We start from the raw sequence: 18,951 nt of genomic DNA, 5'->3' as shown, positions 1-18,951 counted from the left end.
ACTTGAAAATTGCCTAAAAGTAACACAAATGCAAAAACAACAGTTGATGGACAGAATGCAGAACAATATCATACATTCGCCCCAGTACAGAGATCTGGGCCTAAATCCATCGTTTTTTTTGCTCACCATGCCATTCCAGTTTGAACCCAGCCATATGCAAATCAGTATTGACTCTATGCCTCATGGGAACAGTCCAGCCCGAACTGCCAAGCTAGGTCCTCCCTGGCCTGGAACCAAGCATCCTAGGACCGGTTTCGGGGTTTAACCCCTCTTCAGCCAGGATAGCTTGATTCCAGTGGCATGGAGAGCACGGGACTCACGTCTGAGCATACCCGTCCCACTCGGGGTGACAAATGCAAAAACAAGAGTTGATGGACAGAATGCAGAACAATGTCATACATTCACCCCAGTACAGAGATCTGGGCCTAAATCCATCATTTTTTTGCTCACCATGCCATTCCAGTTTGAACCCAGCCATATGCAAATCAGTTTTGACCCTGTGCCTCATGGGAACAATCCAACCCGAACTGCCAAGCCAGGTCCTCCCTGTACTGGAACCAAGCATCCTAGGAGCGGTTTCGGGGTTTCACCCCTCTTGAGCCAGGATAGCTTGATTCCAGTGGCATGGAGAGCACGGGACTCACGTCTGAGCCTACCCGTCCCACTCAGGGTGACAAATGCAAAAACAACAGTTGATGGACAGAATGCAGAACACTGTCATACATCCACCCCAGTACAGAGATCTGGGCCTAAATCCATCGGTTTTTTTTCTCACCGTGCCATTCCAGTTTGAACCCAGCCGCATGCAAATCAGTCTTGACCCTGTGCCTCATGGAAACAGTCCAGCCCGAACTGCCAAGCCAGGTCCTCCCTGGACTGGAACCAAGCATCAGGCTGGACTGTTCCCATTAGGCACAGGGTCAAGACTGATTTGCATATAGCCAGGTCTAAACTGGGGTGGCATGGTGAGGAAAAGAATGATGGATTTAACCCAGATCTCTTGACTGGGGGTGAAAGTTTTGATTTGTTCTGCATTCTGTCCATCAATTGTGTGTCTTTTGTTTTCTCGCCCTAAGTGCGCCAGGTATGCTCAGACGTGAGACCTGGGTTCACTGTCCCACTGGAATCAAGCTATCTTGGCTGAAGAGGGGTGAAACCCCGAAACCGGTCCTAGGATGCTTGTTGCCGGTCCAGGGAAGACCAGGCTTGGCAGTTCGGGCTGGACTGTTCCCTTGAGGCACAGGGTCAAGACTGATTTACATATAGCCAGGTCTAAACTGGTGTGGCATGGTGAGCAAAAGAATGATGGATTTAACCCAGATCTCTTGACTGGGGGTGAATGTTTTAATTTGTTCTGCATTCCGTCCATCAATTTTGTGTCTTTTAAAAGTAACACAAAGCAGGGCGAAGGGGGCGTTACATGGTACATAGTTGTTCCCGTGCAACACCCCATGCTTTTTGAGGCAAAACCCTATTAACTAAAAATAGTAGACTAGGTTTTAGATAAAAAAAGCAGGTGTTAAAAGGAGAAATGTTTTCATTTATCTTTTTCTTTCAGACTTTGCATGTGGACAGCACACATACAAAGTAGGAAAAGTTGTCTAGGCATAATGGCCTCATTTACAAGAAGTGATGCATCGCTGCAGGAATGCAGCGATGTGTCAAAATTACTTGTGCCTGCATCAGTAATCCTTACGACGTCATGGATGCACCATATTTACAATAAGTGCCTCCATAGCGCAATGATTCATGGATGCGTCTGAAATTCTGACGTATCCATGGGACGGATGCCGAAGGTATCTGGCCCAAAAGTGGTGCCATGGTGTAGTTAGTCATAAAACTGACTCAAATACAGCAATGCATCAAAAAACAGAGGTGATGAGTCAGTTATTGCCGACCCAAGTAGCCTATTATATAGGACAAATGTAACAGAGTGTAAAAGGATGAAAAGTCACCTTGCAGTCTATTACATTGGTCCTGTATGTTACGCATGCACGTGGGCATTTTGTACTTATATATACCACTATGCCCACCAACGTGTGGCATAAGGCATTAATGAAGTGTAATGCATAATTTACTGTGTTACCCACCTTATGTGTGCACTTACCTGTTGAGGGGATGTGACTTGATTGCAGATCACACTGTTTCAAGTCACTTAAGCTGGTCAAATTCCTCTGAAACAGACAATGTGTCATTCCTACGCATGGGTTTTTGAGGCCAAGGGATCTTGACACATTTCAAGTTCAGTGTCCCTCTCCCCAACAATGCGTCATTGTATAAAAAATTTCATAAATACAATGCATCAGTTTTATAGGGGATGTTTCCACGAAACGCCTACCTTGCTTATATAAAAACTAACGCAACGCAGCCAACTCTGAAGGAGGAAAAAACTGATGCAGGCCGGCGAAAAGTGATGCATCCTCAAAGATACGTCACCTTGTAAATATGGAGCAGTGATGGCGTCACCAATGTGTCAAAGTTTTTGACGCAGGGGTGGTGCAAGCTCCTTGTAAATAAGCCCAATATTTTGTACTGGTAGGGTACACTTCCAGTACAAACCCTATGCTAAACTCACCCACACCCTTGACCTATGGTGCAAATATGTGTGCATGGCGCTTGTTAGCAAAATTCTGCATAAGTACTAGGGCGATGGGAGGAGAGTGCCATATCTCAGTAAATATGGCGCACTCATGCTCCCTCCTTGTCACGCACCGCAGAACAGCATTTTTGACTGCTGCGTTGCGTGACACTTTTGAAAATCTGGCCCATGTTACCTTAATATCATCCACTAAAGTATAAACCCACTGTTGTTAATAATAGAGAATATATATCTAAAAAAGCAATATTTTAGTAAAGGAAATTTAGGCCACTATATTTATGTCAGGCGTAATTTTTTTGATTTATATTCTGGCGAAAAACGCTATATTCTTGCACCCACAGTGCAACCTTGTTTGGTGTCTGCAGCAACATGTAGAAAGGGGCCTTCTTTTCATTAACCCTTCTGTTCTGCAATGTTCAGCTAACCTTTACTAAGGTTTGCCTAGGACACATGAAAAATTCACCAAGTTTAATGAAGATTAGAGGTAACATATAATTTGCATCTCACCCTTGTATTTGGAGGAGGGTGGCCATGTCTGGCTTGGATTTAGGTGATGCCCTTCCTAGTGCTCACCCAACTGGATACTGTCCAACTTTAAACGTATGACCAAGATTTTAAGTAAAAATTCTTGCTAAAAATGTCATAGGTGAAATCCAGACCTGTAAAAGGTTGCTTAGTTTCTGCTCCGGTTCCCATGACTGATTGTTCCTTCAATTGTTATCACATTCAAGTGGTGGGAATGCACAGTATTAGATCTGCGTTTAAAAAGCAGTTTGGCCCTTGCTCATTCCACCAACTCTAATTCAACCTCAAAAGATAGTGGGCATATTTAGTACAAATCAAACCGTTCATTCATTTGGCAATATACCTTCCTTGTGCATGTTGCAATCTGAATCACCAGGCTTTTTGTCATTAAGGTCTTGTGGTGTAAACATAAATACTTTTCCACCACCCTTCCGGGTACGTTGGTGCTATGGGGATGCCTCCCTGCTTCCACCCTCCCACACTGGACAGCTGTACATCCAGTAGGTTTGAAGGAGCAGAACAAACAGGCATTAAGGACTTCATTTACAAGCCCATTGCACCACCGGTGGGTCACTTTGCCCACATTTAAAAGACCATGTAATGTCACCCTGCTTAACTTTTTATGGCCTTGTAAAGATTGGCCCCTTTCATGCATTACTCTGCGTGAAAGGGGCATTCCATGGGTATTGCTGTGGATGTTTCCACACAACATTCATGGAACCTGACAAATTCCCAGATTTACAACATTTTGGAAAGCTGGCAATTCCTCAGAATCCTCCGCCTCCGCAGAGGAGGCATAGAAGTGTTTTCTTTTTTCCTCTTTCTATGCGTGCTTCATTCCGCAGCACACACAGAAAGAAGAACATGCCATCAATGATTGTTTTTGTGCAGGAAGGTGTCCCTTTCTACACACAAAAAATCATCCCCGCAACGCGGGCACCCTTGCAACACGACACAAGGATGTCTGCGTTGGCGCACCGCTGTTGTTTGTGTGCCAACTAATGGAGCGGAAATCTCATTTAAATTGTAGAAGTGTATTATATTCACATGCATAACGTATCCGTATAAAACCATGCAAATTATGTTAACACGAGTTGTTAGAATTGCAAAATATATTATGCAATTATGTGACATGCTTAGTTTATGGATAAGTGACATGGAGCATTAACATAGAAAATAAATGTGACTAGCAAACATGTTATCGTTTTAACGTTAACATTTGAAACTCGTACTGTGAAGCTGACACTACTCACTTATAAATTGTGTTTGACAAATGATGTTTTCTAATTAGTAGGTACATTTATTAATTGAAATGCTAATAATGGTTATGCAAATCGCATTGGTGTAAGAGACACGCTTTATGTTAGCTGAAGTCATAAGCCTGAAATGCAAGCCCCTGGAAACTCTGGCTTAGTTGAATTTCATGTGCCATTGCAGATTCTGTTCTTTTTCATGTTTTCATTGCAGGTGGAGAATGCATTCTTTAGGATTAGTAATGTCTTTGTTTTAGCGAGCTATGCAAGGAGAGAAGAAGTTACAATTACATGGATTGGAGGTGATAAAGACAGAGACGGATTCTCACGGTAGAACGCATGGGAACCAAGGACAACTTGGTGCAATGAAGGCTCATAGACAACATCGTGGAAAAATACAACTGTTCCCAGAGTGAATGGTGTGGTGTGTAATAAATAACCTAATCTAATCTAGTTTTCATTGGATTATTATGCAGTAAGAAGAATTGTTGATTAATTGCCTGTGTATTAACGATATTCTCCCATTTACACTTCTATGCTGCGAAAAAGAACCATCGGATTTGTGTATCTAGAACAGGTCTAGAAGTGATGGGCCCAGTCCTTTCAGTTGGTAGCAGATTAGGATGGTTCACACATGAAGTGAGGGGAGAATCTAGAAGTAGTCTAGAATAAGTGGAATTTAGAACGTCAAAGCCTCAAAATAGAGCCCAATGATCGAGAGAGGAAGGTGACGGGGCTTGGCTGAGACTGACGGAGTTTGATAGTGCGGCAAAATCAGCGGCGGAAGGGGGAGTGAGTATCAACAGTGTGTATGTAGTATGTTAGATTGGGGGAATGGTTTGATGTGTGATGTCTTACGGAGTGGGTGTGAATCAAATGAATGTGGTTTTGGGTTGGACGAGGCCCAAGAATTAATATTTGAGTTGCAGGCCCTGAAGTGGCATAAGATCCCGGGATATAATAAATGGTGTAGTAGACACCAATATTTGGATTTCCTGACAAAAGAATTGAGGAGTTGTCCTGAGACGTCATTGGCAGTTCCACCAAAGACAGGGAACTTTGTGTGAATGGGAAGTATGGGAAACATAGAGTGGACCTTGTGCACGGGGGTTGACTATATGGATTCGGGTGTACCACGCTGGTAGAGGGTTACCCTGTGTGAATGTTCTTGAGTAACTGAATTCTATCAATCATTTAGAATGGCAGACAATTATGGATTTAAGGTGAATGTGTGAGTGAATATATATGAAGAAATTGTGAAGGAGGGTGAGCTGCTGCGAGGAGTGAGAGTTGCGTAAGATTGTGCTACGCTGTGATAGGTCGGTTGGTGTAACGCCAGGCTGGGATTGGCTGGTAGTCATCAGGAAGTCTGAGGTTGAAAAGGATTGTGTTTCGTCATAATCAATTAAGCAAAAATGGCATTTTCTGAAATCATGCGATGCTTTAGGGTGTTGCGGGATCTCTTCAGAGGTGATGAAGTGGTTGTTACTCGAGGGGGCGAAGAAGCAGCATCCGAGGATACTCCAGCACACTATATGGGGACAAAAGTTGGGCTCCACACTGTAATTTGGCTCTAAAATTAGCACAAAATCGCTGGAAAGGAGACTTTATTGTCCTTTCCACACTTTGGGTCATTCAGGTTGGATGTGTTGAATCAGCTCAGGGGAATGATGTTTGTGCTGCGATCTTTGCCTAGACCCACACAGTTTGAAGTGTTTGATGCATTGATGCAAGCAGCTCATGCTAAGCAAAGGGAGAAACATAAAGGGAGGATGAGGAAAACTGTGAAGGTGTATCAGGATGCACAGTGAGATGTGAGGCTTAAGAGGTGGAGAGTGGATACTATTGAGGGAGAGAGATTGTGTCCAGTGTTAGTAGGAGATGGAGGACCACAGGATAGGAACAGATGGACATATGGGAGTGACAGCAGCAATAATGAAGTTAGCTTGTTGGATGGGTTGTTGGCTGAGCGTCTGCCACCTTACAGTCCACAACCGAGTGAAGGAGGACGAAGCACTGAAGACACTGATAATGTGGGAAGTGTACCAGCCCCAGCAGCTCCTGATCCAGGGGTCATGGGCATAATATCGACAGGAATAAGGGGGATGGGAGTGTCTGCCTTGGGAGGTATAGAACAGGATGGTGTTAACGCTACTTCATGGTTGCCGGAAGCTCTTACAGTACAGGTTACCATTTGTCCTGTTGTTCCTGTTTGTGACCCGAGATCAGTGGAAATCCTTGGTCAGAGACAATTCATATATGCCAAAGGAACTTGGTTGGGAAGAACAGGAAGTGCAAATGGGAATTGTCATCTTTTAGTGCCTATGGAATCTAGTACCCCTTTAGCGACTACATCTGAACCATCCGGAGTACAGATTGGCTCCAGTACCATATGGTCTACACACATGCTAAGCACTAGTTCAGATCTATGAAAGTGGGAAACTCCAGTGAGAGGACCAAGTGGCATGACTCAAGAACCAAGCCCAAGTCAGAGAACCCTTTACAATCAGCACGTTCTAGACGTTGCAGACTTAGAGTCATTGCTGAGGGATCATAATAAAAGCAAGGAGAGTCAGAATAGTAGGTCAAGTCAGGGCCTATGAGCAAGACAAGTTGCTGTTTGTAGCTAAGGATGTTACCCAAAGTGCAAGACAGGCACATGAGAAATTGTCAGAGGTGGCTCAGAGGTATAGAGTAGACTTGTCCCGAATGAAGACGCTACAGGGAAATCATAGGCTTCCTTACAGAGCTAGAGGAAAAGAGCGTGGCTGGGTTGAAGATGCACATCTGAGAAATGGTGATAGGAATAAGGGCTTGGAGTATGCTGGATAAATGGGAGGAGAGATGGTTAAAAAAGAAAGGTGATAGGAGAAATGTAATCCCCAGGAGAGGGAACACAGGGAGTAGAAGCATATTCATTACAGGAAGTGCCTAGTGGAGGATACGTGCATGTTCCTTGGAGCCGGGGTGACCTTGCTGTGTTCATGAATGATTTCCCCAGGTTGAGAGAGAAAGCTGCTGAGTGGTACAAGCAAGTTGATCGCTTTGTTAAGATCTCAAAAGTGTTGTGGATTGACTTAAACACATTGTTCGCAATTGTGGTTCCTAGTGATCTATGGTCTGCTTGTAAGGGAGCTGTTGAATGGCCTTGGGCTGAACCAGAGAGGGACTCAGTAACTTATGGTCTTTCACCAATGGTCATGAAGAAGTACAATCAGGTGATCACATGGTTGCAGTCCAAAATAGCCACACAAGACATTGATTGTGACCTTTGCCTAGACCCACACAGTTTGAAGTGTTTGATGCATTGATGTAAGCAGCTCACTCTAAGCAAAGGGAGAAATATAAAGGGAGGATGAGGAAAACTGTGAAGGTGTATCAGGATGCACAGTGAGATGTGAGGCTTAAGAGGTGAAGAGTGGATACCATTGAGGGAGAGAGGTTGTGTCCAGTGCTAGTAGGAGACTGAACGACCCAGGAACTGAAGGATTCAGTACATGCTTATTATTAAAGGCTGTCACGGGGCTTTGAGCAGTACTTTGGGGTAGAAACACTCTACCCCAAAGATATGGGACATTTTGGTGCCGATTCCGATCCGGTAAAAAAAATTACCGTACGACTCGTATCCGTATTTTTTTACCTAGGAGTCGCACAAGTACCGTACAAACTGCCAAGTACGATTCGAACGTGAAAAATAACTACGAATAGTGTTGGGAAAAGTCTACGAGAGTACGTCGGAAAGTGTCCACGTCCAAATATCGTCGGGAAAAGTGTACGAAAGTGAGCCGGACAGTTTCACTTACAAATCGTAAAACACAAGCCCGAGTGCGCAAGTACGATCCCGACCGCCCGTCCGAAAACACAATCGCACGTAAAAAGGCACCGTACGGAGCCAACGCAGTAGCACATATGTACACGGGTAAACTCATGCCCGTGTACGAGCCGTACAGCCCCCCCACCCCCAAATATGTCAGCACCGTACAACACCCTGTCCGTACTGCACCCCAGGCCAGCAACTGTACGTGCCGTACCCCCCCATGTACGCACAGCACCCCCTCATGTACGCGCCGTACCACCGCATGTACGCACCGTTCCCCAGGGCTGCACGTGTACGCACCGTACCCCCACCGCATGTACACACTGTACCCCCAGCCCCCCACCGCATGTACGCACCGTACCCCAGCACCGCATGTACGCACAGTACCCCCAGCACCCCAAACGCATGTACGCACTGTACCCCATCACCGCATGTACGCACAGTACCCCCAGCACCCCCAACGCATGTACGCACCGTACTCCAGCACCGCATGTACGCACAGTACCCCCAGCACCCCAACGCATATATGCACCGTACCCCTGCACCGCAAGTACGCACTGTACCCCCAGCCCCCCCACCGTATGTACGCACCGTACCCCTGCACCACATGTACGCGCCACACACCAACACCGTACCCCAGCACCCTCACCCAGCATCGCGTATGTACGGATCGTACCTACGCGAAAAATACCCTTACAGAACCAGGACACTGTAAAACAGCACAAGGAGGGTCAATCCGACTCGCACAACAACACAAAACACGTCAACATGACAAAATACATCTCAATGACTGACTTGACACATCCAAACAGGCAAACAGAGGCCCCAAAGCACAACCACCACTTATAACACACCCACCAAAATTCAAACACAGCCACACCCAAAAATGGACCAATAAAAAGGGCCCACACACACAACCCATGAGCCTTTGCAACAGACCCACTGCTGCCAGACCCCACTGACAAACAACCCCACACATCTCAAACCTTCGCTACACCTTCACTCACACACCTTCACACAACCACCTCCACAAACATCCCCCTCTTCACATTCACATTCACACCCACACACCCACAACCATCCACACCCACACCCACACCCCACACCATGCCTACAGACAAGAATCCAAAGTTCACCACGGCGGAGCTGGAGCTCCTTGTCAACGAAGTAATCAGAGTCGAGCCACAGCTGTTTGGAACATTTGTCAGACAGACCAGCATAGCTGCAAAATCTGCCATGTGACAGAGGATTGTCGACAAGGTGAATGCTGTTGCGCCCGTCCGAAGGACCAGGCATGAATGCCAAGCCAGGTGGTACGATCTGCGCAGGGCGGTCAAGAGGAAAATGAATGAAGAACATGCCCAGACCAACATCACTGGAGGTGGGCCGCCCCGCAGACCCGTACACTGCCATCCCTGGGAGGAGAAGGTGATGGCCATGCTACCGCCGGTGGGACTACACGGAGTCGAAGGAGTCGCAGAGCCTGGTGAGTACACAAACAACTCACGTAACTTGGGGGGAATGGCATCCACACCCCAACCACAACAAATGCACGCACCTACCCCCAAGCACTCACCGCACACAACCACACCCAAAAACAACGCCCATGCCACTAACGTCGCCATTCACCCTTCAAAAATCAAGGCAAGGCCATGTCCAAGGCTACAACAACCACAAACACAAGACTGGATGTCCGGGAGGCTGGGTCCCACACAACACATTGTGAAAATGAGACGCAGACAACAATGTCCTCAGCCCATATGGCATAGGTACATACCCATGCACAATGCACAGGGACTGGCAAAGTACTGACAAGGTAGCTGACACTGGGCCCTGCTGTATGCAGCACAAGGCCCTCCTGGGACCACTTTACACTCAAACACCAACTCCACAAGCACAGGTATCTAGCACAGGAACTCACACACACTGTCATGCCAGCATGCACCATGAGGGGACACACACATCACCTGGGAGACCCAATCACAACTCACACTACACACAACAGCACACCCGGTCACACCCCCCTAACACAAGCACACACCCCCGGGGCAGGCAACGGATACACACACTCCCACAATGGACATGTGACACAACAAGACCAATCCAGAGCCAAGTAAGCATCAGAGCCAACTATCAACAGGTCACACACTCAGGAGAACATCCCAATCTGTCCCCCGCAACATACCTATCCCAAAGTGGACACTGAGAGGAATGCTAGGGACATCCAACTACCTCGGGGAACTGTGTCAACTTGAATATGTATGAAACATGGATGTGGCATGAAACAGCATTAACATTGTCTCTCTCTCACACACAGGGCAACGTCGATGATCTCCCCCCAACACTGGGGGGAAAGAATCACAGTCCCAGGCACTGCGTGAAGACGATCCCGCCGGCAGCGACGACTCTCACCACTTCGTGGATGACCCCAACCAACCTGGCCCCTCTGGTGTTCAAGCCCTTGCAGCACCTGCGTCAGGTACATCTGTGCCAACACCCACCCCCATTCCTGCCACATCCCAGGAGACACCCAGGAGCCCTGCTCGCACTGAATAACACAGCCAGTCTGACCAGGAGGGACAAGGTTCTGCGGGCACCCAGGAGGAGGCAGACAACCCTGCAAATGCCATCCATCAGGGGTCCCGTAGACCCGATGTGCCCACAACAGCAGGCCAGGCTCGTGTGGGCAGGGGTGGTGGGAGTGGAGGCAGGCGGAGGCGCGAACCTGACCAGCCAGCTCAGGACTCTGGTATGTCACACATACGCAACATCCTGGACTCATACCGGCGTGACACCAGAGGCATGGACCAGGTTGTGTCCAGACTTTCCGGGATGCATGGGACCCTCGATGAGATAAAGAACCTGCAGGTCGAGCATCATGCCAGTCATCAACAACACCAAGGAGGGATGGAGGCAAGACTGGCTGAGCTCCTGGCGGTGCACAGGGACGTGAGTCAATCTCTCCGTCAGATCACCCAAAGTCTGGCAAACCCTCCCTGTGCCACCAGGCGTAGACCTGCACCAGACACAGGGAGGGACGAGGAGGAGGAGGATTCGTCTGACGGAGCGTCCCTAACATCATCAAGGCCTGCATCTGAGGGTCCCCGGAGGAAGGTGGGTCGTCCACGGAAAAGACCGTGAGAGTCAGCGGACCATCCCCATCTCCGAGGTCACCTGGCCTGGCACCTGGCCCTCTGGTGCAACAGCAGCACCTCACTCAATGACATTCTCTGCCACATGGACTTGCTGGTCACAGTCTGACCAATGATGACCAACACTGTGGTCTGGACTCTGATGACTCCAACTGTCAAGGATGCCATCTCCCCCTGTGAACTTTGGATTATAGTCCCCTGGTAGAGCACCTTGGCACATCTACCAAAAGACTCACCCCACCAAAAATAAATTCATATTGTTCTGCACATGAGATGTTGCTATCATTTTGCATTATTCAACGACATATGTGTGTGGAAATGTCTAACTATGCCTGAGTGTTGAACCAACTCCAGCCATCCATACCCTGGGAACAGAGTCTGGTACAGGACACACATGGGTCACAAGGTATCATTCAATGTAGGCATGAACCACAACACTCACCTGTGATGGCCTCTGGCTGCTGAGGGGGGGCTGGCTAAACTGTGCGGACAGACCTATTTGGGAGATCATCATCAAGGCGTAGAGGTCATGGCCCTTGTGGAGGTACCCGGGGAGGGAGTCCCGTTTATGTGTGGCCAGGTGGGAGAACAATGTCCTGTATGCTGGAGTACGGTGGATGTGAAGAACGGTGGCCAGGGCAAGGTTGGATGCACGGAGATTGCCCAACGGGATCTAGGATGACAGATGTACAAGGTTGGTTGGGGTCGGGGTTGTGGACTGCCTCCTGAGTGTGGGTGGGGAGTGTGGAGGTCATCCTGCAGCAGACAGTGATCCATTGCAGCTATCTATGGTGGACGGTGAGGTGGCTGGGGCGCAGGGTGTAGAAGCTGAGGTGTGCAGATGCCCCCTGGAAGTGGACCAGTTTCCTGGGAGTTTGGATGTACTTGCTCCGTAGAGGGCAGGGCAGTTTATGAGACGGATGTTGTCATGGACCTGGGGGATGGTCTGTCGTAACTTGGAGTGGATCTATCTGTGGATCATGTGCATAATGCAGAGGGCGTTGCAGCATGAGGTACAGATGCTGTGGACTAGCATGGCATATGTGAGCGAGCCAAACATGATGCACACCATCTTGTGTGTGTGGCCACTGGGTGCGTGTGCAGGGCCCGCAGCAGCAGGCGCCATCTCCCTGAAAAATGCCCCATTTTGCACACAAAGACTAGGATGACAGAAGGACAACTGCAACAGGCGCGTGTGTAAAGTAAGGAGTGTCCAGTGTCACATGGCACACCCAGAGACAATGCATGCAGAATCACCAAAGAGCCATTACACCGGATCAGGAAACTGAAGGGCGACCTGCGCACAGGAGACACACCCTCAGCAGCTGGTGATGGCCCATTGTGTGGGCGACCATGCTAAAAAACATACACGACCATGTACTTCATGCCCAATAGAGAGCCTAATCCATGAGCAACTGCATGCATGTCGCTAAACTACACATGGACTCCTATGCATTATCTACAGCAAGTATGGCAGAGATGCCGCATGCCAAGTGGCAAGAGACCTGCATTGACAGAGATGAGGCACCTTGGAGTTTGACGAACACCTTTATTACTCAGCCTCACACTAATGGAATTGCATCCGTTGGAACAGAATCACAGGTCATTCGGCTGACCATGTGTGACCTACACTGGACACCCCCTGCAACACACAGATGTGGTAAATCCTACTGAGCTGGCACACAAGTGAAGGGGTTGAGCCTCACACCCCTTGCTTCAGACGGAGAGTCTACAATTCCCCATTGAGCCTCATATGGGGATGTCCCACACCATGTCCACCGTTAGCATCCCGTATGTTCCTGAGGGATGTTATACACACATTGATGCCTTCATCAGAATCCACAATCCATGACAGATGACTGTCAGGAAGGGTGACTATCAATTCATGGGAGCCATGCAACACGTCACGTGGCCCATGGTGAGTCGACATGTATGCATGGTAACACAACATGCACAGAAGCAGTACCCACATATCACAGATATGTACCACCCACAAAACGCCTTGCTGCACTCCTTACCCAAAATGACTTTTCACCATGTCTGTGCATGTAACTCTTATCCAGCACACGTTGCAATACTCATGAGGAATAGCAGGAGTGCAATGATGACATGAGCAGATGACAGCCGCAGGAACCTGGGGAGGACAGACACACAACAAGTCAGCGAAGAGCTAGTAATCCGCAGACATGTACATGCACTCTACAGGATTGATGTTGTCACCATGCTAATAATGAATTTTGTTTACCGGCAAAAGTTTGGGAATGACATCATCACTTGAATGACACATCAGAACACACCTCCAAGTCACTTAGCACACAGTCAGCTTGACACACACATTGCAACACATGCCACACAAGGCTCTAAGCGTGCACACTCAGACACAGGGACTCACCATCATCAGAAGAAGTTGCGGATCAGCTGACTCCGGATGTCCTCATCCTCATCCTCATCCTCACTTGCCCCGTGCCCGAGCCCTTCATCCTCCACGGGTGGATTATCCAGCTCATCCGGATCCAGGATGAGTGGCACGGCCTTTTCCACAGCCATGTTGTGCAGCATGCAGCACACAAGGAAGATTTTGCAGACCTTCACCGGGGCATATGGGAGTGCGCCGCCGGTCTTGTGGAGGCACCGGAATCTGCTCTTTAGGAGTCCAAACGTCCTCTCAATCACGCGCCTCGTCTGCCCATGGGTGTCGTTGTACCGGTGTTCTGCGGCTGTTCTGGGGTTGCGGAGAGGCGTCATCAGCCATGGCATGTTGGGATAGCCAGCGTCCCCTACATGGAAACATCATGGACAGAAGTGGGTCAGGAGAAGCAGTAAGATATTAAGATACTGCTAAATACAGAACTAACAGAGTATACCCACCAACAAGACATGCAGCATCATTTCTGGCACCCTGCTATGCCTCATGATGTAGGCATCGTGTGCTGATCCTGGAAAACGGGCACAGACATGGGATATCATCATGTTAGCAAGACATACCACAAGGGCATTGATGGAGTGGTAATGTTTGCGGTTATGGAAGGCTACCTCCTGTGCGTGTGGTGGTACCAAAGCCACATGTGTCCCATCAATGGCCCCAATGACATGGGGCATCCCTCCCAGGGCATAGAACTCACCCTTGACACCTGTCAACTGTTCACGATTTGGGAAATGTATGAATTCATCCAGGTGTAACAACATGGCCTCTAACACATCATGCAGGACACGGCTGAACATGGTCTGGGACATGCCACCTACATCAGCTAGGGTCAATTTAAACGTACCCGTGGCAAAGAAATGTAGGGCTGCCATCACCTTCATCTTGGGTGTCAGTGCAGTAGGATACCTGTGTAGCGGTTGGAGGTGTGGTTCCAGCCTTGTGGTCAAGTTGTCAATCAACAGTTGGGAGAAGCGGTAGCGGCGTATACAGTCACGTTCCCTCATGGCAGCCAAGTCTGGCATTGGTCGGGAGAGAGGCGGTGCCCTGCAGAAATTTGGAAGGAATAACGAAGATTGAGTACAGCACTACACCACTGTCAATTAACTGAGCACATGTTCAACAGCTAATACACATATGCTACATACAGAGTCTGTACTGTGCAATGAATCCAGGACACGTATGCCAGCCAGGTGACACCCCTACCAACAGTCAGCTACACACGTGGGTGCTCAAGGTCAACATGACATGCCATGGAACTAGCTGTGGCCCAGTGTAAGTGAACAGGCAGACGCATTACAGGAGTGACAGACATCTACATATGTGCATGAGAAGGGTGTTTCAGCATACAGACCGGTTGCGGAACACAAGAGGCACAGGTCACATGTCCTTGAAATAGGACAGTCCACACACCTTGCCATGAAGGGGTACATGTCAGGAATGATCACACATGCATTGAGACTACGCAGATATGTCCTTGTCTCGCAAGTCCATGTGCGATGCATACATACACCCGTTACGTCTGATTCCACATGTGGCCTGGTGTGCGTAATAGTGTGCCATGCCCATCGACACGCACAAACATGTTGGATGCAGCAACTGCAGATGCATGTCACGGAACAACTACAGCAAGCTCATGGGAACACATGACATAGTCACATCGTGCAACGCCGGTAGTTACATCTCAGGTGTCATTATCCGTGTCCCTGGCATCAGGAGACAGTTGCAGGTGTAGGTGACTGTGCCATGCCAGTGATGCAGTGCTCGACTGTCCCCAGAGAGTAGCACCTCTGTATCAATTGATATCGAGTAATTTGCTGTTGTGTCATGCTCCCCATTGTTTCACAGTGGCATGGTGGGTAAACCAACTGTGTGGTGCAGGGCCTACATATGTTTGTAGTATTGTAGATGTTACTCTTGTTGCTGTTCATGCTATGTGCTGTGTCCTATGTAGTTTGGACTTATGTCTTATATGTATACAGGTGTCTGATCATTTCCTGTCTCTTCACCTTGCCTACAGCATCGTCGGGGGAAACCGAGGGAGACACTGGCATGGACGTGGGGGAGGTATCCAGCACCGGGCCCACCAGTGCTGGGGAGTCTGGCGCATCCATCTCTCGCCGCACCCTACATTCCCATCACCGCCCTCCCACTTGCTCGGGTCCCTTGTGTCCGTGCTAGGCGACAACAGGTGCATGAGAGACGGCAAGGAGGTGTATTTAAAAGGTGAAGGGTGCACTTCCACTCCGGATCATTCTGTGGTGTGTAGGCACATTCAATTGCATGGTGCTTGTCAAATGCACGCTCATGATTTAGCTTGTATTCTGAAAGGGATTTGTGTGCCAGTTATGACCCTGTCTTGTACGCTGCTTGCTAACGGTAATTATGTGCTATTCAATGATGAAGCTTGCTGTGGGATGCTTCCGGGAATTGCTCACATCGTGACTGTATCACTACGAGTGGTTTTCTGTCATTACATCCTTTTCCCACCACCCGCATGGCCAGCTCGATGTATCCATCTGGCCTTCCATTCCAACCTTGAAAGAAGAGTTCAACAAGATGAGCAGAATAAGGGCTCTTTTGTCTCAAAAACAAGTCGTGTTGACTTCATCCCGAGAAACATTTGTCCTTCACGTAGCTCACACGCGCACAGAGGTGCAAGCGACCTTAAGCAGTGCCTATGGATTGTCCTTCCAGTTTCCCTTCTTTACCTGCGTGCAACCTGTCTTTCATTGCCTAGATTGTCCATTCGAATGGGCTCTGGATTTGTGCCTGTCTAACTCGGTGTCTCCTGACCCGGATTATGATCGACTGATGAGCCCCTTAGTGGCTCATGAGTTGGACTGTTCTGGCGTCAGGATTATGGCCTGTGCTGCAGCACATGGAGTCCTAGGGAATTGGGACATTGGAACGGCTGCAACAGAATTCTTATCCAGAAGTTATCTTGATGTCCCCACCTGTTGTCCACAAATGGTGCTGGATGCCCCGATTGTTGAGGAACACGTGTGTTCGTTCCCCCTGCTGAACTGGATGGCAGATAATTTTGCGGAACGTTCAAATGATTTCCTCTTGGAAGCAGTTGCAACTTATTGTGCTTATACCTTAATGGGTTGACTTTTGCTCTGCTCATTTCATGGTGCATCCATCAATGTTATAGTTTTTTCCCCTTTTACATGTTTAAGTTCCCTGCAACATCGTTCATAATTGACATTTCTTTTCTGACTTTTTCGCTTCCCTTCTATGGACTTCCAGTTCATGCCCTTGGTTCCGTTCTATCAAGCTTGAACTCTGCGTTCTCGAATTTGCGCCCCTAGTGGTTAGTGGTATGAACAAGGGGGGGTGTAGTGATGACTCCTATCTCCCTATGTACAATGCTAACTTGGCACCACCGCGTTAGTTGTTAGTAAGCCATCTTGCCAATTTTGCTGCTTTTGCAAGCGACACTGTAGTTGCGTGTTATTAATTTTAAAATGCCTACTCGAGTTTGCTTCACATGAGAACTGTCTGTTGTTTGACATCCTTCACAGTGAGCAGCGAGCTTGTACTGTACATTGTGTACACAGACAGTTTGGGTGACTAGACGGTGCATGTGGTTGTGTGCAGGTTGATCGTCCCACTATTTAGCCATTACATGCACGCAGCTGCAGATACCTGATAGACGAATGCTTGCCATATTGCAGTGCAGCACGTTTTAGTTTCATTGTGATGGGGAACTTTCGCAGGAGAAGAGACTAGATGATCCTGTGATGTGATACCACTGAGCTGATCTGTACGGTGGGGGGTCCCCCGTTCAAGCCTAGGGACCTTCTATTAGTCGAATGATACTACTATTGGTTTACTGGCGACAGGAAGGTTGCTGTTTCCACTGTAATTTTCTCATGACTGCTCCTTTTATTGTCTATGATATTGCAACAATACTGATGCTTCTGAACTGAACCATTTGTCTGCTTATGTTAGCCACAGTACTGCATGTTAGGACGCAAGGTTCATTGAACGAACTCTTTCAACTTTACCGTGTCTGTGTCTATTCTGTTGTGGACTGATCTGAGAATAATGACGAACAGGTATGTCTGATTCCCACCATTTCTGAGAATATTGTCATGCGCTTGTGCTGGGTTGTCTATACATTGGGACCGCCGAGCTCAACCTGGGCTAACGAATGGGACATCAAGCTAGTCGGATAAGGGGTTCTGGGTTCTGAGAGGAGTTTGTGGTACACCAAACATGTCTCCTTCGTGCCAGGCACCGCACCCCCTGCCCCTGTCTCCCCTGCTGCCATCAATGCAGAGTCTGTGGACATTCAGCGCCAGTTGCAGGTTGGTCAGACATCGCTGCTGTGTGTCCTCCATGGCCACACCAGACTGCTGACACGGATGGTGTCGTACATGGAGGGCATGTCATCAGCGATGTCTGACCAACGGGTGTTGCTGAGGTCCATGGACTCGTCACTGACGGCAGCAGTGGGTCTCCTGCAGCGCTCCGTCCCCCCCCTACCCCGGCACCATCCGCACTTTCCACTACCATGGCTGTCCCATACACACCCAGACGTCCCCAGGAACGCACCCCACCAGACACAGGCAGCACACCACCAGGGAAGGCCAAGCGCACACCTCCGGTCACGCACACACAGGGGGTAGAAGGCACAGGCACTGGGTCGGGGGGCAAACAGCAGCCCCGCTGTCACAGTAGGAGTCCGCAGTCCTCACGACCCACTACCTCCAAAACCAGTCCCCTTGGAGACACTGGAAGAGCTTGCGGCCGTGTGCAGCGCCATACTGACCTCCTCCTTTGGCGCTGCCCCACCCCCTGTGCTGGAGTCGTCCGTCCCTGCACCCACGACACCTACCCGTGCCCCTCCTGTGCCTGCGGTGCCTGGTTCTTCCCCCCGCATGATGCCCCCCCTTCTGTGGATGATATGGTACAGTGCACTGTACAGGCAAGCTAGGGGAGACGCATCCCAACGTGTCCCCCCCCAGGACTTCGCATCTGGCGTGGCCTATGGGCTTGTTGAATGGTGTACTGTAGCTAATTTTCTTCGAAATGCTGAATGTGGTTTTTGGTTTTTCCTTTGCACACTATAGCTTTTCTGGTATTGCTGTTGGTGCTGCTGCTCCCTGAGTTGGGGTGGTGATAATGTGTTGGGTGTCTGGGAAATGTTGTAGTGTGCTGCTCATGGGGTGGAC

Source organism: Triturus cristatus, chromosome 3_2 (assembly GCF_964204655.1).
Source record: "Triturus cristatus chromosome 3_2, aTriCri1.1, whole genome shotgun sequence".
In the NCBI taxonomy this organism is placed as follows: domain Eukaryota; kingdom Metazoa; phylum Chordata; class Amphibia; order Caudata; family Salamandridae; genus Triturus; species Triturus cristatus.
Note: the sequence above shows the minus strand (reverse complement) of the source record.